This window comes from Hyaena hyaena, unplaced genomic scaffold (assembly GCF_003009895.1).
Source record: "Hyaena hyaena isolate Hyena2069 unplaced genomic scaffold, ASM300989v1 scaffold_938, whole genome shotgun sequence".
Taxonomy (NCBI): Eukaryota; Metazoa; Chordata; class Mammalia; order Carnivora; family Hyaenidae; genus Hyaena; species Hyaena hyaena.
Genome location: NW_024081570.1, coordinates 549954 through 574862, shown reverse-complemented (window position 1 = coordinate 574862; position 24909 = coordinate 549954). Strand labels below are relative to the sequence as shown.

At 38.3% G+C, this 24909-nt stretch overlaps 1 long non-coding RNA gene across 1 annotated transcript; it reads left to right on the top strand.

Annotated features, from left to right (window-relative positions):
• The first annotated feature begins 16622 nt into the window (after positions 1-16622).
• LOC120223042 lies at positions 16623-24258 on the top strand. Its single transcript, XR_005526172.1, has 4 exons — positions 16623-16801; positions 18522-18951; positions 23266-23311; positions 24102-24258. It is a non-coding gene; the product is annotated as an uncharacterized LOC120223042 (long non-coding RNA).
• The last annotated feature ends 651 nt before the right edge of the window (positions 24259-24909 follow it).

The window sequence follows — 24909 nt, the reverse complement described above, 5'->3', positions numbered from 1 at the left end:
CTCAGCTAGTCACCATGTATGTTTTGGAGAAAACCCAGCCTTAGATATATGCTCATATTAGGTACATGTGCTCATATTAGTGGCCATATTAAGCACACCTTCTAAATAAACATCTTTATTCTCCCAGAGACCTGAGCAAATAGCCCCTTCTCTTTATTGTTTTTCTGCATTCTATTGCCATGTTGTCCTTCTCCTACTTGGAAGAATTATAAACTACAGCATTGTGACTCCTGGAACTGCATATAATCACTATTCAAAAGGAAAAATGAATTGCAAAATAAAAACCTTCCTTGCAACTTGATATACAGAAGATAAAGGCAAGGATGTGGAGAAGTGAAATCTTAGGCAAGCTTGATGCTCAATCACAGTAATTTAACCATAAAAACGACTAGGAAGAGCATTAGTATATGTATTATGTATCATTTGTCCCGAGTAAAGGTTATTTTATTGCACTAAGCTTTGCAGATTGTCCATTTGCACACAGTTGATCTATATCCAACCAGAATTGGCTTCCATAGGAGCTTTACAATAATAATAATAACAATAATAATAAATTGATTTTGTTACAGTTTTATTATCAACTATAGTTAAGGGAAGGTAGAGAAAAAAAGAGGCTCCATGTATTGATACTCGGTTAGCTAACAAGTAAAAGAGAGGTTGGAAAAAATTCTTCATTGGTGAAATGAGTGAGCTTCAAGATATGAGGTTGGAATTGAAGCTCAGGAATAAAAATCCCATGACCTCACGATCTGGAGGCCACTATTTACTGTGAGACCAAGGAGATTTCCCCGAAGCTATTAGAATAGAGAAAATGACACCACTTTCACGAACCAACTTGCTTCACCTTTTAAGAAACTCTCTCCAGATTTCCTTTGCCAGACATACTCAAAGATAAATAGAAACATGACTCTCAGACAAATATTTACAAGCCTTGGCACCACACAGATCTCTCCTTTCTGTAATGTTTTGTGTATTTGTATGGAAGCACACTCGCTGCCACTGCAAGATGTCATCTCTGGAGGGTAAGGGCCAGAGGTCATCTTTAATGTGGTTTTATTCCACCGATCTCAGTAGCTGAACAGGAGAGAGAGCTTTCATTTAGTGAGGTCTTTGCTCCAATTTTCTTCTGGTATCTCCTTGTGGTTTGCCCCTTCATCGTTTAAGGTCAGAAGTAAGATGAGAAGATGTGGCTTGCATGAACAGTGGATAAAAAAGAGCAACTTCAAAACACGAAGGACTGTTATAGAAACATGTATTTTTATTTTATTAGGTCTAGTACAAACCTCCGTAACCTAGAGGATACTACCAAGGCTATGAGCTACAATCAGATAAATGCTGTCAAGTACTCTAAGGACTTCCACTCTGCACAGCCAGGACCTGTCATATGCCCAGACCAGGAGGTTAAGCTGAGGTTCACAAAGGACTCTGCCAAAGCAAGCATTTGTGTCTAAATCATATAGTCTTCACAAGGACATTCCGCCTAGGGCATTGCAGAGTTGATTTTTTTTAATTCCCTTAAGATAAGTTTCTGGTTTAAAATTCAGGAGATCCTTAAAATCTTACATAAATCCTTCCCATTTCCTGCCTTGTTTTGCCAAGGAATTGTTTAAGAATCAGCAAATTTAAATGACCACACTCTCAGAACAGAGCCAGACATAGGGCTCGATCTCACAAATCTCTTGAAATCATGACCTGAGCCGAAATTAAGAGTCAGAGGCTTAACCCACTGAGCCAATCAGGTGTCACCCAGATGGGTGACATAGAAATAGAATATTCCATTCTATTTCTTAATGGAATATTTACAGGTATGACTGTTCTGAAGGTAGATTTGAGATAGGAGGCACTGGGCACAGAAATCTTTGGGCCTTGCTGTCACTAGCCCTGAGACCCTGAGGAAACAACTTCATGTCTCTCTGGTCCTTAGTTGCTTAATGTGGAAAATGAGGAGGTCACACTAGGTAATCTGTAAACTTCTTCTCCAGTCTGATGCTCTGTGATTCAAAGAGCCATGGCTAATGTTCACTGAACACTTACCATGTGCTATGCAGAATTCCAATAGTAATAAATGGATGGTGCGCCTGAGTTGCTCAGTTGGTTAAGTGTCTAACTTCCACTCAGGTCATGATCTCACTGTTCATGAGTTCGAGCCCCACATTGGGCTCTGTGCTGACAGCTCAGAGCCTGGAGCCTGCTCTAGATTCTGTGTCTCCTTCTCTCTATGCTCACACTCTGCCTCTCTCTGTCTCTCTTTCTCTCTCTCTAAACAATAAATAAACATTTAAAAAAGTGATAAATGGCTTGCTAATGTAATTCTTCCCACAAGCTGATAAGGTAGGTTTTATTTCTTATCAGTGGCCCCATTTTATGGATGAGGAAACTGAGCCCCAGGGAGGTTCAGTGCCTTATGTAAGATCACATACCCAGTGAGTAGCAAAGCCAGGACACGGTGAGGCACTCTGACTATAAGGAATGCCCTGTTAACCACCAGGTAGCCTGCCTCTCCAACTACCTCTGATCTCCTTAATGTTGTCCTAAGAGTAAAAAGTCCACAGATGCAAAATATCTCTGGCTGGGTTTCCCCAGAAGCAGATATTAGAATTTTGGAAAAAAGTAAGTTATTTGGGAAATGATTTCAGAAAGAACTGTGCAGATGAGTGGGACATGGCAGAGAGAAAAGCCAGTGAGTACACTGTACCTTTTTGTGTATGCACATAAGCAAGTGTGTGTGTGGGGGAGAGAGAGAGAGAGAGAGAGGGAGAGATGGATGGAGGGAGAGGGAGAGGGAGAGGGGGACAGAAAGGGTGGGAGATGGAGACAGAAAGAGAGAGAGAGAAAGAGAGAGTGAAAATTCCAATCAGGCTCCACACTGTCAGCACAGAGCCCAATGTAGCACAGAGCCCAATCCCACGAATCAAAAGTTGGATGCTTAACCAGCTGAGCCACCCAGGGGCCACTATGGTGCACCTTAATGAATGGGTTACTATGGACAACTGGGGCTCCATCTTGCTGGGGATGCTCTGAGGAACTGTGTAGAGCACAATCTGGAGGTTTCCATTAAGGGGTGATTAAAGAGGGTATCTACGGACCAACTCCATCTTGATTGGCCAAGTCTATGTGGTTTGGCTCATCTGTACTTGAGCAGAACATACCCTCTTGGCCAGACAATAAACACCTCTAGGCCTGAGGTGCAGGGAATCCTCAGCAAGCATAGGAACCAGGGAGGCTGAGTGGCAGGGATAAGGTACTGACAGAATCTGCTACACCTGGCGAGAAGAGCAGGAGCCATTGCTCACATGCTGGCCATTTGGCTCCAGTCTTTGGCCTCTGAACAGGCAAATCACCTATGTCAACAACTGTGTAGGCTCCAAAACTACTAAGGGGAAAAACAGCCTTGCTCAATCTCCCTCCCAGGGTTTCTCTGCCTACTAGGCTTCTGGCTGGTACAAGGGAAGGCTCCTGAGCCATTGTCTTATTTGGTTCAATTCGAGATTCAACACATCCCATGATTTATAAAAGGCCCAGGATACTTAATGAGCTTGATCTGTGCCTTGAGCTAACTACATCTCCCTGTGCTCAGCTGCTATCGATTAAAAATAAACACTGGTTTTGTTTATCCTGGACAATTTGTTTGTCTTCTCCACAAATGTTCCATTAGCTATCAGACTCATTTTTTTAGTTCAATTGCCAAGACTAGTAAAGTTTATATAAGTGCAAAATGATACATGCCTACCATTTGTACTCAAGTTGAAAGCATTTAAAAATCATTTTAAGTGAAACTTTTCATCTTTTAATTAAAAAATAAAACTCAGTTTGATTTTATTACCCTGTAAGATAACATTTCACCAGTAAAAGACATTCCCCAAGGACTCTAATAAAAAGAACAAATACATTCTTATAATATGATGAATCCATATTAAATATTCTCTTATTAAAGAAGGTCAGGGAGGCTCATTTTGTAGCATGCTTAGAGCTGAGCTAGGAGGTCAAAGGTTGTTACTATTTGACATTTATAGACCTGACAGCAGGGTATGATGAAGTATTTGAGTGAGCAAACTGGACATGACCTAACTGCCCAATAATACAATGCTGAACACTTGCACCGAGCATCGCAATTACTCAGTCATCTTACCTTTGTATTATATTGCAGGTAATTCAGATGTAAATGACAATTCTAACATCAAATGACCGCACAGGTTCCATGAGGATAAGATGACCTTAGATTGGAGCTTAGGGTAAGAGGGATGCAGGGATGCAGTAGTGAGCTCTCAAGGCCAGGGGGACCACCACCCTTTTCTTTCAGGCCAAAGGCCCCTAACCCCATATTCTCTTGGGTAGCCAGCCAGATAGTAGACTACTATTTCTATTCATTTATTTGGCTGATCATCATGTACTCATTGAGGCTTTGTTTTCCAGACACAGAGAAGAGTTGATGTTATTTTGGTGAGCAAAAGCAGGCAGGTCCCTACACTCAACAGCTTCAAAATCTGGCAAGAAAAGACAATTAAGTGAAGAAGCACAGCAGTGTGAAAGTGCACCCAAAAGAGTTACGGGGAAGAACTGCAAGACAACAAGAGAGCATACAAATTGGCAACTTGACCTGATTATGAAGGTCAGAGTAGGAAGATTTTCCTGAGGCAATGACATAAGAGCTAAGATCGACAAGATGAGGAGGAATTGGGGCATCTGGGTGGCTTAGTCGGTTAAGCCTCTGACTTTGGCTCAGGTCATGATCTCACGGCTTGTGGGTTTGAGCCCTGTATCGGGCTCTGTGCTGACAGCTAGCTCAGAGCCTGGAGCCTGTTTCGGATTTTTATGGCTGAATAATATCCCCTTGCATGAATATACAACATTTTGCTTATATGTTCATCAGCTGATAGACATTTGGGTTGTTTCTGCTTTTTGGCTACTACTAGTAATGGTTCTATCAACAATCACATATGTGTTATTTGTATGAATACCTGTTTTCAATTCTCTTGGTTACATGTAGGATTAGAATTGCTGGGTCAACTGGTAACTCTGTGTGTAACTTTTTAAGGAAATTCTACCCATTTTCTATAGAATCCGGCACTATTTTACATTTCCACAAGCAATGTACAAGAGTTCCGGGTTTACCCCCCCCCCCCCACATTCTTGCCAAAGCTCTTGTTACTGTCTGCTTTTCTGATTATAGACATCCTAGTAGGTGTGAAATGTTATCTCACTGTGGTTTTGATTTGAATTTTCCTAATGATACGGAGTATTTTATAATGTGCTTATTTGTCATTTGCCTTCCTATAAAGGTCTATTCAAGTTATTTATCCATTTTATAAATTGGATGGCTTGTCTTTTTGTTGTTGAATTGTAGTAATTGATACTAAAACCCTTATAAGAGAGATGAATTGCAAATATTGTCTCCCATTCTATGGGTTTCTCCCATTCTTTTCAAATTTCTTGAAAATGTTCTTTGATGCACAAAAGTTTGTTTTTAATAAAGTGCAGTTTATCTATTTTTTATTGAGCTTTTGGTGTCATATTTAAGAAACTCTTGTCTAATCCAACATCACAAAGATTCATACCTGCCTCCTTCTAAGAGTTTTATTGCTTTAGTTCTTAGGTCTCTGTTGAGTTCCTTTTTTGTATATGTTGTGAGGCAGGAGTCCAAATTCATTCTTTGTATGTGGATATCTAGTTGACCCAGCATCATTTGTTGAAAAGACAATTCTTTCTCCATTGAATTGCCTCGTCTCTTTGTGAAAAATTAACTGTATGTGTGCAGTTGACTTGACTACTGTAACTTTATAGTAAATATTGAAATCAGGAAGTACAAATCTTCTGATTTCATTCTTTTTGAAAAGATTTTGTTGGCAGGGATTACATAGTAGCTATAATTCACTTTGGGGAATATTGCCACATTAACACTATTAAGTCTTTCAATCAATGAACATGGGATGTCTTTCCATATATTAAGTCTTCTTTAATTTGTCTTAACAATGTTTTAGGGCACCTGGGTGGCTCAGACAGTTAAGCAGCCAACTTCAGCTCAGGTCATGATCTCACAGTCCATGGGTTTGAGCCCCATGTTGGGCTCTGTACTGATAGGTCAGAGCATGGAGTTGCTTTGGATTCTGTCTCCCTCTCTCTCTGCCCCTCCCCCACAAATGGCCTGTCTCTCTCTCAAAAAATGAATGAACATTAAGAAAATTAAAAACCCACGTTTTATAGTTTTTAGTGCAAAAGTCTTACACTTCCTTGGTTAAATTTATTTGTGAGTGATGTTATAATTGGCATTGTTTTCTTTTTTAATGTTTATTTTTTATATTGAAAGAGAGAGACAGCAAGCAGGAGATGGGCAGAGACAAGTGGGGGTATGGAGAAAAAGAATCCCAAGCAGTCTCCATGCCCAGCTCAGAGCCCAACTCAGGGCCCAAATTCAGGAACTGTGAGATCAACACCTGAGCCGAAACCAAGAATTGGTTGCCTTAATGAACTAAGCTACCCAGGTGCCCCTTGGCATTTTTTTTCTTGATCTCATTTTGACATTGTTCATTGCTAGTGTATAGAAATACAACTGATTTTGTATATTGATCTTGTATCCCACAACTTGGTTAAACTCATTTATTAGCTTTAATATTTTTTTTCCTGCAGACTTCCTAGAGTTTTTATGTTATTTGCAGGGGCACCTGGCTGACTTAGTCAGAGAAGCATTTGACTCTTGATCTTGGGGTTGTTAGTTCAAACCTTGTAAAGATTATTGAAAAAAATAATGAGTGCGTGAGTTATAAAGATTATTTAAAAATAAATAAAAACTTTAGATAAATAAAATGTCACCTGCAAATAGAGCAAATTTGCATTTTTTCCTTCTGAATCTGGATTCCCTTTATTTCTTTTTTGTCTAGCTGCCCTGGCTAGAATGTCCTATATCTTGTTGACAAGAAGTGGTGAGCATAGACAACCTTATCTTATTCTTGAACTTAGGGGTAAAGTTTTCAGTCTTTAATCATTAAATATGATGTTAGCTATGTGTATTTCATAGACGGCTTTCAATCATTTTCTTTTGAAAACAATGAACAATTTTTTACCCTCTCAGAAAGAAAATGTGTTTGTTTTTAGAGACTACCATTCAGGACTTCTCTATATCTCTTCAGTCTTCTAAGTGGTACTTTGTCCTAATCTGTGTTTTCAACTATGGCTCACAAAACTCTGCATCAAAATCACCTTGATGGCTGGTTTACAAGGCAAATTCCTATGTTTTCAACTGATGAATGGATAAAGAAGATAGAGTATATATGCACAATTAAGTACTACTTGGCGATGAAAAATAATGAAATCTTGCCATTTGCAACAACATGGCTGGAACTGGAGGGTATTAAGCTAAGCAAAATAAGTCAGTCAGAAAAAGACATATATCATATGATTTCACTAATATGTGGAATTTAAGAAACTTAACAGATGATCATAAGGGAAGAGAAGGCAAAAGAAGATACAAAGAGTGAGGCAAACCATAAAAGACTCTTAAATACAGAGAACAAACTGAAGGCTGATGGGGTGAGGGTTGGGGGAAGGAATAGGTGATGAGCATTGAGGAGGGTACTTGTTGGGATGAACACTGGGTGTTTAATGTAAGTGATAAATAATGGGAATCTACTCCTGAAGCCAAGACTACACTGTATGTTAGCGAACTTGACAATAGATTTAAAAAATTAAAAATTAAAGGAAAATTCCTGTGTTTCTCCTGAGAGTACTCTACAAAAATCTCTGGGTGTAGCCCAGGGATACACATTTTAACAAGCCTCCAGGTGATTTTTCATATAGTAAAGGAAAAGAAAATAGAATAAAAGAAAAGGTATTTAGTTTTCAAATAAATTTGGGATATGCTGCCAAAATGTATATTAAAGACTCAGTGTACTGAATTTAAAAAAAAAAACTCATTTAAGCTAAGAAATTCCAAATTTATTTCACTAAGAAATTTTTTGGGGGCAAACACCAGTTAATCATGTACAATATAGCATTAAAATACTAGATGATCACTTTTCATAAATCTACTGGTAGGGGGAAAACATTGCTCTTAACTCTAAGGACCCCCAAACATCTACAAACCCAGCTACCAATAAAAAGTGTTCAATAGTAAAATGAGATATGAACAATGGTTGTACTACGTTGTTCTTTTTGGCAGACTACAACAACCCAGATGCCTTATTCATAGGATACTCCTAAACACTGCATCTGCCCATTGTTCTTTGGCATGGGAAAAGTAATAGAAGAATTTCTATAAAATAATAATAATGAGATAGATATAATAACAGTAATAATCATAATCGTTATTCTGTAAAAGGCCTTCCATAGAATAATAGCTAAAAGACCCATTCTAGCCTCCTTGGAGTGCTCCTGCTACAATTTCCATGAGTAAAAGGCCTTATGGTCCATAGCCAGATGCAGCAAACTCCGTCATATTTAGATCCCATTCCTCCAGGACATTCACAGGTGTCTCTTATCTCTCTCTGCATATCTGCACAGACTCCAGACAAGCTATTCCTGATGTTCTAGTTTTTACTGTCATGTTAGCTGCCTTTCAGATGTCTTTGAATCAGTCAGGTGGGACTTGTGGGGTTTTTTTTGTTTGTTTTGTTTTGGTTTGGTTTTTTTTTTTTTTTTTTTTAGCTAGAAGAGCACAAGCCCCAAGCACTCAAGCTGTAGGGGACAGGAAAAGCATAGGCAAAATAATTTGTGGCAGCAGTTATTCTCCCTTCCCCTTGCCTTTAAGTTCAATGGTGAGGTATGGATTTATTTGCTGTTTTATTATTTAAGGTGCCCCTGGTTTCGTGAAAAAGACTTTCATAAAGATTTCTGGGATGTTTACACAGGATTTGTGTGCCTAAAGAAACAGGGGCTGGATCTCAGCCAACTCTTCACACTCAGGAGTAGGAGCAGATCTGCCATTGGGTCAATATTGGGCATGTTCTGGGCTCCCAGGAGGATTATAGCCCACCTTTGGGCCCTTTCCCATGGCCCTTTTCAAATTCTCCCCTTCAAGTCAGTATGTCCTATAGGTAACTCCAGGCAGCAGCTTTGGAAACAAAATCCTCCCAAGGGTAGCTGTGGAAGCCACTGAGCTAATGGCTACCGGCTTTTGGCATTGCACCCAGGTATATACCCTGGGCTTAACCTTAGGGGTAGATCATTCAATTGTTTCTTTATACTGAGCAAGTTGCCAAGTTGAGGACCTGAGGGAAGGGGACAGACTTAATGAGTGCAGGGGTTGCAATTAAAAATTTCTTAGAACACTGTTGAGTTCCCTGAATCCTTCTTAGGGAGAGAAGAAAGAAGCACAAATGAATTGCTTTCTGCAAAATATATGTAAAATCTATCCTTGACCCCTAATGACTAGGAAGAGGGAAACACCTGCAGGCTGTAGGCAACAGTAGCACCTTTAAGGGCACACATGGGACCTAAATCACGCACAATGGCTTAACTCCCACCTGAAACTTGCTGTTTGTTGTGCAGAATAAGGCAGTAAACTTAAGAGCAATTGGGTGCCAGACACTGCTATCCCCTCCCTCAGTAGCAGTGTCCATAAATCCCGTCAGAGGCCTTCCTTGCAATCGTTTTCAGTCATGTCTCCTCTCTACCCTTACTTATTCCCTCTTCAGAAACCAGACAGACCTGACGGGTCTCCTTGGGGTCCATCACATGCCTCACTATCTCCAGGTCTTTGCCATGCTGCCAGATAACTTACTTTCCACTTTATCAGTAGAGATGAAGATACCAATGCTCTAGAGAGTACTTCCTGTGTACTAAGCTTAGTGCTATGATCTCTACATTATCTCATTTAATCCTCACTTATGAGTTGGTGCTTTTATGATATGTGACTTTGAGCAAGTAATTTTAAATTTCTGAGCTTCTATTTTCATATTGGAAAAATAAGGACACAAAGAACACCCATCTCATGGTTTCAGATTTCATGGGATAATCCACAAAGCACTCTGAGCAGTCTCTAGAGTTTAGCAGGTGCTCAGTAAATGTTAGGTAACAATAGTACTGTTCTCAACTTTTAATTTTATTATTTATTAATAGTTTATTGTCAAGTTGGTTTCCATATAACACCCAGTGCTCATCCTTACAAGTGCTCTCCTCCATGCCAACTTTTTATTTTTTTTTATTTTTTACAGATAAAGGGACTAAGGTTTAGAGACAATAAAGCACACTTCCAAAGTTATACAGATACTGAGTGGTCCAGCTGGCATTCATATGTCAAACTTCAGCATCTTTGCCCTTAACCCGAATACTGTGCTACCTCTGAACACCACTTATCTTGCAAGATGAATTTTAGGTCCTTCCTCTGCCAAATTTTCAACAGTTCACAGTAAACTTTCTCTGTCTTCTGAACTCATAACATTTATTATCTATGTCACTTATTTACTTTAGTATGTTCTAATCTATATTTCACATTGTAACCTAAATGGTAATCCACAACGTGTAAACTCAATCACATTGATTGAGTGTGCTGCCATGGGAGAGAGATGAATACTAACGGAGGGTTTGCATAAATGAGTGCAAGACTGCAGTTATGGTGAGTGCCATGAGGGAGAGATGTTGAATGGTAAACAGCATAAGAGAGGGTGATGGGGGAGAAGTCAGTTATAGTCAGAGATGTAGTGAAGGACAGTTTAGCTGAGATATGAACAAAGAGGAGAAGCTGTGAAGGTAAAGAGGTGAAGGAAGATAATTCCAAGCAGCAGGCACAGCATATGCAAAACTGCAGAGATCTCATGATGGAAGACATAATGGAGCATTCAAGGGATCAAAAACTGGTAAGCATCTCTAGTGGACATGGCCAGAGGAAACTGCAGAAGTTGATGGGGACCAGGCATTGAAGAGGCCATGTTAAGAAATCTGTTTAATTTAGACAATGGAAAACTATTAAAGTTTTGAGCAGGATATGAAGTAGTTAGTTTTTTGTTGTTGTTGTTGTTTTTTTTATGTGAAGGAAAACACATCCTTGCCTGCAGTGGAGGGACTCTTGACCACTCAAAGATTTGCCAGCATTTTTTCTCTTTCTCCTATGTCATCAGTGTTTTTTTTGTTTTCTTTTGCTGCTGGATTATTTGTAGTACTGGGTTTATCTCCCATCCTAAAAAAAAGATCTTCTTTTCTACGTTCCTTAGAAAAATGGCTGATTCCAGATCTGGGGAAGAGAATATACAAGATAAGGCTGCAACATTTTGTTGCATCAAAGAGCAAGAAATCTATCAACAACCGTTAGGATAATGTCTAAAAGACTCAAGAATCTATTTGAATAGGCTCTTATTGACCAATGATGGGACAGTTCGAGTACTAATTACTAATAAGGATAATAAATGCAATGGATTTGAACATACCAAATAGTTTTAAAATTTATGTTTATTTTTAATGATATGTAAAAGTAAAATTATTGGATGCTTTTAGAAATTACCAAGGAACCTTGGGGCGCCTGGATGGCTCAATCAGTTGAGCATCCGACTTCAGCTCAGGTCATGATCTTGTGGTTCATGGGTTCGAGCCCTGCATCGGGCTCTGTGCTGGCAGTTCAGAGCCTGGAACCTGTTTCGGACTCGGTGTCTCCCTTTCTCTCTGACCCTCCCCTGCTCATGCTCTGTCTCTCTCTGTTAAAAAAAAGAAATTACTAATGAACCAACTCAATATTTTGAAAACAAATAAACAGAAAGCATGAGGATTTTTCCTGCCTTTTCTATTGGGGCTATAACTTTGGCAGCCTAATACCTGACAAAGAGAAGTGTTTGTTTATACATGATTGACATTAATAAATGGAGAACAAAATACAGAATTAGAATATCACCATTTTTTACCTCTTAATAAAGATCTGTACATATGTGTATATTTCTATGTGTGTATATGTATATATACATGTATATACATGTATATATATATATATACATACAAACATGTTTGCATATTTATGTGTATGTGTGCATGTGTTCACTTGAATGCTGGATCTAATATGGCCATAACTATCAGATAGTGGCAATATAGGGGACAGAATACCATGTTAAATGATGTTAATAATATCATTAGCAAAATCTCCATTATGAGATATTCTACAGAACAAAAAAAGTTGCAAGAACAAAGGAAAAACAGAAGGAAAGAATAAAAGAAGGAAAGAAGGAAGGAAAGAAAGGGAGAGCAGACTGACAGTTTAATTAAAACAGATTTGAAACAGAATAGTGGTTAGCTCTGGGGGAGTGATATAGATGAATAAGGGGCATGAGGAAATATGGGGTGCCAGGTATGTTCTATATTTTAATCTGTATATTCATTATACACACATTTATTGAGCTGTATATCTTAGATTAGTATACTTTTCTTTCTTTACTGTATGCATTTTATATCTTCATAAAAATTTGTAAGAGAGAGAGAGACTAATTTAAAAGACATGCCAATTATATGAAACATATGGGCCTTATTTGGATCTTTATTTAAACAAAAAACTGAAAACAGATTAGACAACTGAAGATGTGTGAACTGTGACTGTTTGCTCATTAATGTATCATGGATGTGTTTCTTAGTAGTGTTTTATCTTGTGGAGGTATGTTCTGAAGTATTTACGGCTAGAGTAATATGGTGTCCAGCAAGTGAGAGGCAATGCTGCTGTAAGGTCGCACATATAAGGATTTCAATTGCCAGGAAGAGCGAGCCCTGAATAGAGAAGAAGATTATGCATCTTAGACCAAAGGCTTCAGTCAGTGGAGGTGAGTGTGCAAAAGGTTGGTGGATAACAGGGGAGGCAGCCCAGTGGCATAAATTTCAGAGGAACAGAACTTCACAAGCAGGTAGAGTAGCAGCTCTCTGAAACACCCAGGAAAGATCAACTGCCCTCTTGGCTCAGAGGTTGGAGCTGGTAAGAAAATAAATAGCTCCTGCATGCTTGATCCTGCTGTAATTGTCACACAAACACATTGTGCTCTCTGGTACAGCTTGTTAAACATTTCACATCTGTTGGTTTGTTAATTCTAATTTGCTTTAAAATGTGTCTTCTTATCTACATAGTGGCATTAGAAACAATCTTTCCAAATGGATTTCCTTTCACCATACATAGAATACCGAATAAACAAGATACTGAGAAAAGATCAAAACAAATAAATAAGTTAAATGTGTTTTGTATAAAATCAAAATCTTACTGATAAATTTCTATCAAGATGTCCCTACTGGGGGAGAAAAACAAAAAAACCTAGAGTTATTCTAAAAATGAACACACCAGTACAGTGTACCAACTATATCTCAAGCATTATTAATGTAGAATATTGTATTGTGGTGGAGGTTGGATCTCCTGTACACTTCCAAATTTATAGCTACACCCACCCAACAGGTGTCAAATCTGACACATGTCTATCTAAGCCTTGGCAATAGATACCAGAAAAATAAGAATTGCTTTTAATCCCTCTCATGCTCTATTGTTCCCTATATGCCCTTGTAGGTATAGTACAGTTAATATGAGAGGCTTAAACAATTATGAGTTTATTTTTCACCCTAATAAGACATAGTTCCACAAATTCATCAATGCCTGGGGATATTCTTATTGTCTGCCATTTTTAGCATGGCTCTTCCATTCTAATGTTCTCTACCTCCAGTCTCATAAGCTGAATTCCAAACAGGAAAAGGAAGGAACAAGGAAGCAGGGTCATTGCCCCAATTAGGAAACAACAATTTGCTAGAACTCCCAGCAACTTCCACTTAGGTAGCATTGCCCAGAACCATGACACACAATCACAGGTAGCTGCAAAGGAGTATGGGAAACATGTCTTTTAAAAAATGAAAAGAACAACAACAACAAAACAAAACAAAAAACAACTGGGTACCTGGCCATCCCAAATAAAATTGGGTTTGCTAGTAATGCAGAAGTAAAAGTAAAAGTGGATATTTCATCTAAAACTAACAACATCTATCATAGGTATATAATACAGACACATATACATATATACACAACTAGATATGCAAACATATTAAAGACTAAATTATAGAAAAGATTAGAACAAATACTGTTTCTTTTTTCCTCTATGTACAAGCATTACAAATCTATTAAGAGGATCTGCCTTGGGATATTAGTTTATATTGCTCTTGTATTTCTCTGGTAATATTTAAATATCTTATGCTTCTCATACACATTGGGGATTAGTCTCAATTTTCAAGGACTAAGATACCTAATTAAAGCAGAAAGCCTTACTAAATCACATCAAATTATACCCTTTGGGGGCAAAAAGATGTACAGCAGTGAAAGGCATATACAGTGTCAAATTTGTTCTATTTTTGCATTTCTTTTTTCTTTGCACTTCCCCTTTTTCATAAATACATCTTCCCAGAAGGACTACCCTGCACTCATTCTTCAGGGCTTCCTTCCTCGTAACTGCTCACATATTCACTCTTTCCAATTTTGAAGGCTTTTGAAATACTCAAGAAAAATATTTGATCTCAGAGATATGAAAGGAATGATTTCATCTTCAGCCATCCCTATGAATTCCCCGGTCTTTACAGATTTAAAAGATTCCCAGAGCACTAATATAGAAATTTTTCACAATTTTATTATTTAAAATATTTATACTTCTCAATTATGCAAGTAATGGACAATTTTATTGCATTTATTATAGGTCTAATTCTTACTAGTCAGTGCGCTTACTACATATGCAGTTTATAAAATGGAAGAGATATATGCAGTCAAGTTTATCTTACAACTTTCTCCTATGTTTACTGCACCTTCAACCAGCCAGGTTCCAGGGATGAATATCTACAGTGTTATTCATGCAAAACCACTGCCCAGTGAAGAGAACCTCAGGAAATGTAACTGTTCTTCCTTGACCCATAACATCCATGTGGCTTGGACCACTGCTGAGAGCCTGAGCTCCATTTCTCTTCTCAAGGGAGGTTACTAAGACCTAGAAAACACCCCAAAGGAGTGTGAGGTGATGAAAGGGAAGCACAGCTTGGAAAATGACACAGCGATCAAGTCTTACTAGCTCAAAAAGATAAATTCTATTTAGGAAATGTAAAGCTCATGGCATCAGAGACTTTGCAAAGCCTTTAATGATTCCCTTAAATGATTAATTTCAATCTAAAAAAATGTGCTGACTTCCCATTGGATAAGAGGAACACACCTAGGCCCTAAAGATAGAACGGTGAGCAGGACAACCTCACAATAGATAGTTCAACCACAAAATAGTGATACGATTTCTAAGCAAAATTAAAGTGTGTGATGGGATTTCCAGGAGGATTAGACAACTAAACCATGGGGTTATAAATGCTTCCAGAAAACAGGAGATGTCTAGGTTGGGGAGGGTGTCCTGAGGCTCTGGGTTTCTAGAAGTGCCCAGTTACCTAATCAGGAGGTAAACTGGGAGCTACCTGCTACACTAGCACAGTCTGAGAAACACAGACTAAGCTAAACGAAAACATCTTTATATTTTATAGGTTATTTAAATAAGTTTGTGGTTTAAATTTAAAGGAGAAATGCAGGACATTTCTGCTAAGCCTTTAGCAGAAAATCTAAGTAGAAGAAACTCACTTTCTTTTCAACTGCCAACTTCTTTCATAGTGGATTTTCTTGGAGTGAAGTGAGCACATTCTTTCACAGCTGTTTCTGGTCATTTCTGTTGGACACTTAGTGTGGTTGCTTCCACAACTCCTGGGTTACCATACCAAAGGGGACAAGAAACCACGACTCTTCTTGCTGAAGAGGAAGACCCACTTAGGACAGGGCTGAGATGCTGTTAAGCCCCACTTCAGATTTTCTTTCTTCCCTGGGAAGAGGGCCTTCCCATGGGCCTTCTGTTCAAACAATGTATTCATGCTATTATATAAGGTGACCATTAAATATTCACTTCTCAGTGAAAGAAAAGTCAGTCATGAAAGGGCCTAAATGTGGAACAGCTTTATGTAGTCAACCTTAGTATCAGAAACAACAATGTAAGTTTCTGATGTGCTTTCATTTAAAACATTTATTCTTTCCAGAGAAAAAAGAAGAACACCATCATTTGGATGGCTCCTCTATTTCTGTGCCAAAGACTAGGTAACACATATGAATAAGAGGAAATGACTTCTAAAATTATGTAAGTCCTAGAGAAATAATTAAATAACTAAAGAGAAAGTTCATGAAATGTGAAGGGAAACAGAGTGTACAAAATAGAATAGGACTTCATGCTAGATATAGTGAGACTTCCGGGATCACATTTATCTTTCTTTTTGGGAAAACATGATACGGGTGCAAGCAATGTCTCATGTAGTGAATCATGGTCTGCCACCTTCTTCTGAAGAGCAGGTATGGTTTATTTCCTTGAAGCTTAACCAAAGCTGAGACTATCGTAGGTATTGCCAGTGAAACCTGTGTATTCAGGCATATAGAAAAAGGAGGCTCATATAGTACCTAATTGGTAACTGTTGCAGACAAAGTATATTGACTACCTACTATCCATTCTCTCCTCTGTCTGCCTAACAGAGCTCTATTTGCTTGGGAATGGCGGTGTGTCCTGCCCAGGAGCGATGACCACTCCCATAATGCTGGAGTGACTTTGTGACGCAATTATAATGAAGTAGAAGTAGAAGACTGCTAGGAACTCTGGGTAAACATGTTCTTTTCCTATTAAAAGCAAATATATGGTTTTTTGAACACAGTTGTGGTAACCGGAGCAGCAGCAACCATTCTACCGCCATGGCGCCACATCAACGGACTCAAGATGACACGGCAGAGAGAAGATGTTTAGATCTTTCTTAACAATGTCGAGCCGCTGTACCTACCCTGAACAGCCTTCCTCTGGAATAGTGAGAAAATTGTTACTTACAAGTAAGCTTTGTCCCAACCCAATTATTCTACTACTCATATCCTTAGAAGCATATGGGAGAAGAGATGAAGAGCATTCTCTTCCTCCTCCACCACCATCACCACTCCCTCACCCCTGTCTGCATTCCCAACTGCCACCATGGAGAGAAGCCTGTTAGAGTAGAAAGAATATCTGAGTTGAAATAAGAATACCTGGGTTCATTCCAGCTACACAACTTAATAACGAGGTAACACTCTCAATTTCTTCTATAAAAATCAAGATAATGATTAAGTTAACAGCACATTTGCTGAACAACATGAAAAGTGATGGTTGGCTTAGAATCTCAGTAAATCAGGAAGCAGATAGGGTAGAAAATCTCAATCAATCAAAAAGTAGGTTGGGGTGGGGATAAATACATCTTTATATTCACCTCTGGATCAGCTTCAATGTCACCCAGTTTTTACCACCATATTCTGCATTTCCAGAATATCTAATCCCCTTGTTACCTTGTCAATTTAGTACCACTCAGAGTTACCTGACCCTCGGGGTGGGCAAGTAACCAAAGCTATCTATACTTTGTAGACTTTTTGTAGCAAGAACTTGTAGTTTTCCCCTGCTCTGGGATTATTAAATTGACATATATAGAAAAGACCTGACGTACAATTTTACATATTGGAAAGATCATCTCTTTCTGACCACCATTTTTTTTTCAAATGAAAATGAAGCCAGCATTGCAGTTGGTGAAGACACCCCTGTTATTAAATACTTGTTTAGTGTAAACCAATCCTCATGAGAAGTCACTGGAAGGAACAACTCCCAATATGATGTGCAAATTGAGGCTATGAGTTCCCATCAGTCTTACGACAATTTACACAATCAGATTCTAGTATCTCAAGAACATATGAAACTTAGATCTTCTTTTACTTCTAAGATCCACCTTGATTTTTAAAAGCTATTATTAAAATACATATATAGAAAATACAAGAGGCTAAAATTATACCTACGGTAAACATAAGACATAAGTACCTGTCACATGACCTTAAGTTTTTTATGATTCTGGTTGTTTTTAATTGACCATTTGTTGCTGTAACTAAATGAAATTCATTACAGAAAGCAGACTACACAGGCAATTGAGCCATCTTACTGGGAAATTCTTTACAGTCTTTATAAAAAAAGACAGCAATCTCTCGCCTTAACTATATTTTGTCAGGGCTTTCAATTACCCTCTAGGAAATTCAGAGAAGGCATAGTCAGTCCTGGTGTGACTTTTAATGAAGGAAAGATGTGAACTTTTTATGAAGGAATGTATTGTTCTTCTCTCCCATTCAATAGAGCATGGTGGGTGGGTTTACTCCACGAAGACTCACTTATCCAGTGGATGACAGGCAGTGAGGTGTCCCCAGTCAGCCCATGATTAATAATAAGTGCAAGCTTAGAAGAGCAAAGTTGCACATGTTACAGTCTTACATAGACTAATGTCGCCAGCAGGAACAAATCTTTTTCTAAGGAATTCATGTTTTCTTTACTGCTATTTTGTCAAAAGGCCATGTAGTATTGAATCACAAAGCTAACAAAAACAAATATATTCTTTAAACACTGTTAAGAAGAGCATTTTACTTGCAACAGTCTTCAACAACTTTGTGAAAGCCCAAACTGTCTCTGAGCCTCAGCTTCCTTGTCCTTAAAATAAGATTATACTAAGCAACCTCTAATTTTCCTTTCTCTTATAATGTTCTGTTACAGGACCCAACACTCTCTGCTTTAAAGAAGACTTGCTTCTTCACAGTGACTGTACTGAGGCTGAACACTTTTGTGTCAGATACCCTGTGGGCTATGTAGGCGTTGTGGGACTTTGACCAAATTATCTAGACTCTCTGACCTTAGTTTTCTTATCTCTAAAATGGTCATAGTAATAGCACTTCATTCATAGGGCATTCGGAAGCTCAAAGTGGATCTTACCTGGAAAGCACTTAGCATAATGGTTGCTGTGATGCAGACTCAATACATGTCAGTTATCTTCATTATCAGAGAAAGGCACCTGTGGACACTGATGCTGTGGAATTTACATTGCATCATGGACTTCCCTGACCAGAAAATTCTCCCCTAGCCCTCTGCCAAGAGTTTTTCAGGTTCAAGTAGATGTCTGTGAATTTAAAACAGCCTTTTTTAATACGTAAGTACTCCTGAAGGATGAACAAATTAAGCTACTGCCAGTAATTCACTCTGTGATGTATATTATTTTATTATGTCCTCTGGCTAGTTGGGGACAATGTGCTGAGAGCCAGCAAGTTGTGCTGAGGGAGGAACAGAAGAGAATTTATGCAATACCAAGCCATGCTGGTTGGCTTATGGGGGTGGGCAGCACAGGGCCAGAGATACTGGCAGAGAAAAGAGCAGCGGACAGATGAACCAGACGCCAAAAATGACTTGGCCTGAAGCCAGCCTTGTTTCTTGAAATAGTAACCTGTTACTACTTTGAGGAAGGAACCAAGTTCCGTTCATTTGTCCTCCCCAGAACAAAACACAGTAGCAGAGTAATGAGAATATAGGAGCTAATCAATGTGTTAAATTGGGTGTCAGCACACAACAACCTACTTCCTCTTCTTTTTTTTTTTTTTTTTATTTAAATAGAGTCTTTCTGGATCACAGCCAGGCCCATTTGTTTGTGCACCATCTATGGCTGCTTTTATGTTCAATAACAGATTTGAGTAGTTGTGACAGAGACTGCATGGCCTGAAAAGCCTACAATATTGGCTATTGTTTCCAATCTTGCCCTATACAGATAAAGTCTACCGACCTTTGCATTAAATAAATGATGAACACATAAGAGAATGAATAAATGTAATTGTAGAATTTTTTAAAACACATTTTCAAAAAAATAATAAAGATAAGAGGAATGACCAGTTTTTTCTTTAGGACAAATAAAATGGTAAAAACAGATAAGAAAAAGATAGGGTTGGAAGCTCAGAACTGCTAAATAATGAACCACATTCAAACCTACTCTGTTTAGTATGTACTTGTGTTCTGTTTATTTTCAAAATCTATGTTTGGAGCATTCCAAGTTTGGTGGATGTGGTGGGGGTGGAGTGTGGCAAGAATAATAGTCAAGGACAAATACTATGAGATCTTCTCCAGGATTGTATTGTGGAATCAAGTCACTTAGCAGAGAGAATACCTTTTATTTACCTTGCTAATTTCTGCACTGCTAATCAAAGGAAGGAGGACAAGTTGAGAGGGTAATTAGTATCCTTGGTATACCTGGAAGACAGGCACCATTTTGTAGAGTAAGTACTCTTTAGTTGGGCATTAATAAAGGTTTGAACCCTATGACCCTGAAGAGGGTCTGGCATCTTTGCTCCAAACTACTCATGAAGTTTAACCTACAGGGGACTGCCAGATTTCTCTAACATTGAGCCAGAAAAAAAACAATAAGGGATAAGAAAAAATAAAGAAAGAAAGAAACCATTTTACCAGGAGGAGCACTGCTAAACTCGTAACTTGGATGACTTTAAGAAGTGTTTGGAGTTTGAAGTAACAGAGTAGAACACACATATGAGATGCTTTATGATTAAGAGTTTGGACTGACTTCTAAAAATTTTTTAATGTTTATTTATTTTTGGAAGAGAGAGACAGAGAGAAAGTTGGGGAGGGGAAGAGAGAGAGGGGGACACAGAATCCGAAGCTGTTAGCACAGATCTGGGCATGGGTCTAGAACCCACAAACCTGGAGATCATGATCTGAGCTGCAGTTGGATGATTACCTGACTGAGCCACCCAGGTGCCCCAGGACTTATTCTTAACACCTTATTTATTGTTCTCCCACAGAAATCCCAAAGTGCATGAAGACAGTACAGTCTCTCAGAATAACTTAGACTAAAAACTATGGTCGCTTTAAGTGATAGCTGGTTATTCTTTTAATATTGTCAAATTTTAATCAGACTGTGCTATGAGGATGAAACTAAGATATAAAATGAGATCAGTCGTTGAATAACACTCTAAAAATCACAACTCCTGGAGAAGAGAAGGAAGCCACAAAATGCTGGAAATTCTACCAGCACCTGTGAAATAAGCAAAGGAAGAAAGATTTTTGTTTTAACCAAGGAATAAGCCACTGCTCTTGACCCCTGGCTGATGTGAAAAGAGACCCATATTGGGGCCATTGCCTTTCTTTCGTGTTCTAGTATGTGCTCCTAGCTCAAAGGGAAAACCATTTTGTTTCATAAAGAGTTCTATAATTTTATTTTGTACCAACTACATACCACAGTTGCTTTTACTCCACTGAAAGAAGTTCTTCTCTCTTACTTTCATTTAGGGAATCTTTTGTGAATGGCAACAGGGCAGGTAGGTCATTTCCAATCACAATCCTCTGACCAGAAACTGTGCTCAGAAGTTTCCCTTTCAAACCTGCTTTACTCTTTCTCTTCGTCTTTATCACCATCAAAACATTTGCCAGGAACTTATAATGCAGACAGTAATATGAAGGGAATGTTAGAGACAGGTGTTTGTACACATGTATATCTGTGTGTGGGGAGTGGGTGGCAGGAGGAAGAGAGGTATGAAAACATTACTTACAGAGAGAATCCTGTTACCAAATACTCAGAGTGGTCAAGAAATAAAACAATGGAAGGCTTGCCTTATTAGAACAAAGGACTTAGAAGGGAAGAGTGATTATGAAAGACCTTATATTCTGGGATAAGAGGTTTCTATTCTATTCTGCATCTAACAGAAAAGCACTGAAGGGTTTAGGGGAAAGGCTGATTTTGCCAAAGTAGTTGATTAAACTAACAGCCCACTTGGAATGGAGTTGAAAAGAAAAATCCAAAGACAGGAAGAAAACAGCCTCAAGAGTTGGAGGGGAGGTTAGAAAAAGGCCCAGAATTTAGTGAAAAGATATATTTCTTAAGCATAATAAAGGAAAAAAGACATGGGACTGATTTGGGATGAAAAGACAGAAGAATCAAAGAAAACTCTGATATTTGGAACCCAGGTGACAGGAAGGAAGAACGATGAAACCATGAACAGAAATGGAAAAGTCTAGAGAAAGAGTCAGATTGGAGAAAAAGATGTTGAGTTAGATTTTAGACCAGAAGTGTTAGACCTTGGTCACCATCTTTCTTCTTTCCATCACACACTTATTCTAATCAGTGTCATGAGATAATCAAAGATGATTTGGCTTATCATGGCACTGCATGACCCAGCATGGCAGTGCCATTAATTCAGTGGCAAGAAACCATGCCACTCTTTCACTTCACGTCAATTTCAGGGACTGTGGAATTCACCCTTTGCCACAGAAGAAGAGGGGAAAGTTACAGGAAACTCTTAGATGGGCATCTTGCTTCCAGACAAGGAAAGAGCAAAGCCCTATGTAGCTTCCTCGTCCACTGCTTTTCCAGCTGCTTTGCCAGGGCCTCCATCTTGCTGTCCTGACTCCTTTAATAACCACTGTGACCTGAGTAGGTAGTAAGATGTATCCAAAAAGCATTTTCCTTCAATATAGTTAAAACTTTACACTGTAAAATTTCTTCTTATAAAATAGCAGAACAAAAATTTTCTTATTGGTGCTCTTTCAAAAAAACGTAAACAAAGGAAAGAGGAAGAAAAAGAAAGAAAGGTGTGGGGGGAGAGAGGGAGGCATGAAGACAAAAGTAAAGGAAGAAGAGAGGTAGGGAGCAAGGGGGAAAACGAGAACAAACAGAAAGGAAATAGAGTCAAGGAGAAAGCAAAGCACCGATAACAGAAGTAAAGAACTTTTTAAAATATTAGGTAAATCACTTTCGTACCTTAGAATCTTCACTGTCCCTATTGGTAGAGAGGTATAACGATGCATTATTATGCACCTAAGGGACATGAGATGAGGTGAAATGATACTAATTATGTAAAAACAAAAAAGTAATTGAAAAAAGTTTAACAATATTAAAATGTGAATATTAAAAATATGGAATGATCAAGAACCATATTAAAAATTAAAATAATAAATCACATTAAATATGATATTAGTGTCACATTATTGGCTTTTCCTCACACTAATGGGCAACATATTCAAACACTGAATATTAATGTTACCTATTAGAAAACCAATCATAATAAAAGTCAATGATGGTAGATAATTAGGTATTAGTGAAACCAAGCCACACTGGCAGAAATAAGGATTTTCTTTTTTTTTCTTTTTTAGTATATAAAAAGATATTATCTTGTAGTTCCTCTAAATAACAAAATTTGCTTTGGGTGATAAGTATATCTTAGACCAGCTTGAAGTTTATAATAACTTGTCTCTTGAGCATTATCTACACTTACCATATAGTAAAGTTAATTAAATAACCTATCAAGAATACCTCTCTCTTCCCATTCCATATTTTTTCCACTTACAACAAACAAATAAAAAAAATCCTGACCCTAAATAATGAGATAATGATGTAAAAGCAAAGTTTGGGGACTGACTTACATTAGATGCGAGGCTAATAACCTCTGGGCTTTCTTTTTGTCATCAGAGATGAACATGGAACTGCAATTCTTTTTCCTTCTTCTTACATATAGGTAAGTTTCATAAATAAAAGGAGCCCTTCAAAGATGGCCTTTTCTCTTTTAATGGGCAGAGACAAAGACAATGCTATGTAGCTTTCAAGAAGAGCTTACACAAGCAAAAAGAAAGGCAAAGACATTAGATAAAAGAAAGATGAAGAAATGAGCATTTGGAGGGTCAATGGGAGACCTTGTTGACTTCCTAGGAACCTCCTAAAAGCCATTCTTGTAACTGCCATCCGACCCTGGGGGAGGGGAAGTCCCTCCCTCTTCTTAGAAATAAGTCCTCATACACTTCCTCAAGATATGAACTCCTTTTGACTCGTGGTTGTGCCTGGGACTCTTGCCTCCCTCTGATGCTGCCAGTTCAACCACTGCAGAGCTCGTCCATGTTCTACACAGCTCCAAGCACCTGTGCAAGCTTACAGATGCTAGAAGTGAGCTCAGCTGTGAAATAATGCAGTCAAATACCAGCACACAAGTTCCTATCTCCAGACATTCCTCTCCCATTTTGTACTGCCACTAAATATGTTACTTTCTAAAAGGCAACACATAAAAACAACTGCACTCACTGAACATTTGTTTGTGCTAAACCGTCTAGGAAGATTGCTAGATCCTACTTTTAAAAGGGTAGAATGGTCCCTCAAACCTTATAAGCAGATAGGAGTCTTTCAGCCCAGTATTAGTTAGCTCATTTTTATTTACTAGTAGTAGAATTTATCTGCCATCAACTTCTTCAAATACCTCTAGCTATTTTGTTAAGTGCCTCAGACAATTTTCACATTGTTTCCCTGTTTTAATGCAGTGAGATGGCTTTGGACACCCCTCTGACCCCAGGATATTTGGACCCACAAACATTGGTTTCCTCCCCATCTTCCAAATGAATGATGCATCAGTGAAGTAGCATGGATTGGGAAGTGTGGTGATAGAGACCTCTGACTACAGAGTTCCTAACTTTTCAGTGTCCTGATTTAAATAAATCTGCTTTGCAAAAGGTTAAATTTACATGACCAATTAATCAATTAGGAGTAGTTACATTTCAAAATGTCTGCTTATCCAAATGGTTCATTTCTGGTTGTTTTTAAAATGTAGAAAGTTTCAAGTTTATAAAATCTTTCTCCAAAAGATTTTTTATGATGTTGCTTGGTGAAACATAGAACATATTTTACCTAAAAAGTAAATTTATAAATGATGGATAGAAATCTAGGGCAGCTCAGATACCCATTTAATTTATAGAGAGTTTGGTGTTGTCCACCCTCCAGTAATGCATTTACTCATTAAACAAATAGTTATTGAGCAGGGACAATGTGCTAGGCACTATTCCAGATGCTGAGGACACAATCTATAAAGTGTCATTTCTGAAGGGATTTAGGTCCTAGCAATGAGAGAAATCAAGAGAGAACCAAGAAAACGATACATAAGCAATGCTATCTTAGATAGCAATAAGTGCTAAGAAAAAAAAAAATTGAAGCTGGAAAATGTAATCAAGCTGAACTTGGACAAGTGGGGAGAAGAGGGCCATATTTGATAGAGATTAAAGAAGATCTTGCTGAGAAGCTCACACTTGAGCTAAGACCTGAAAGATAGAAGGATCTGGGAGAGGCATAAGACAA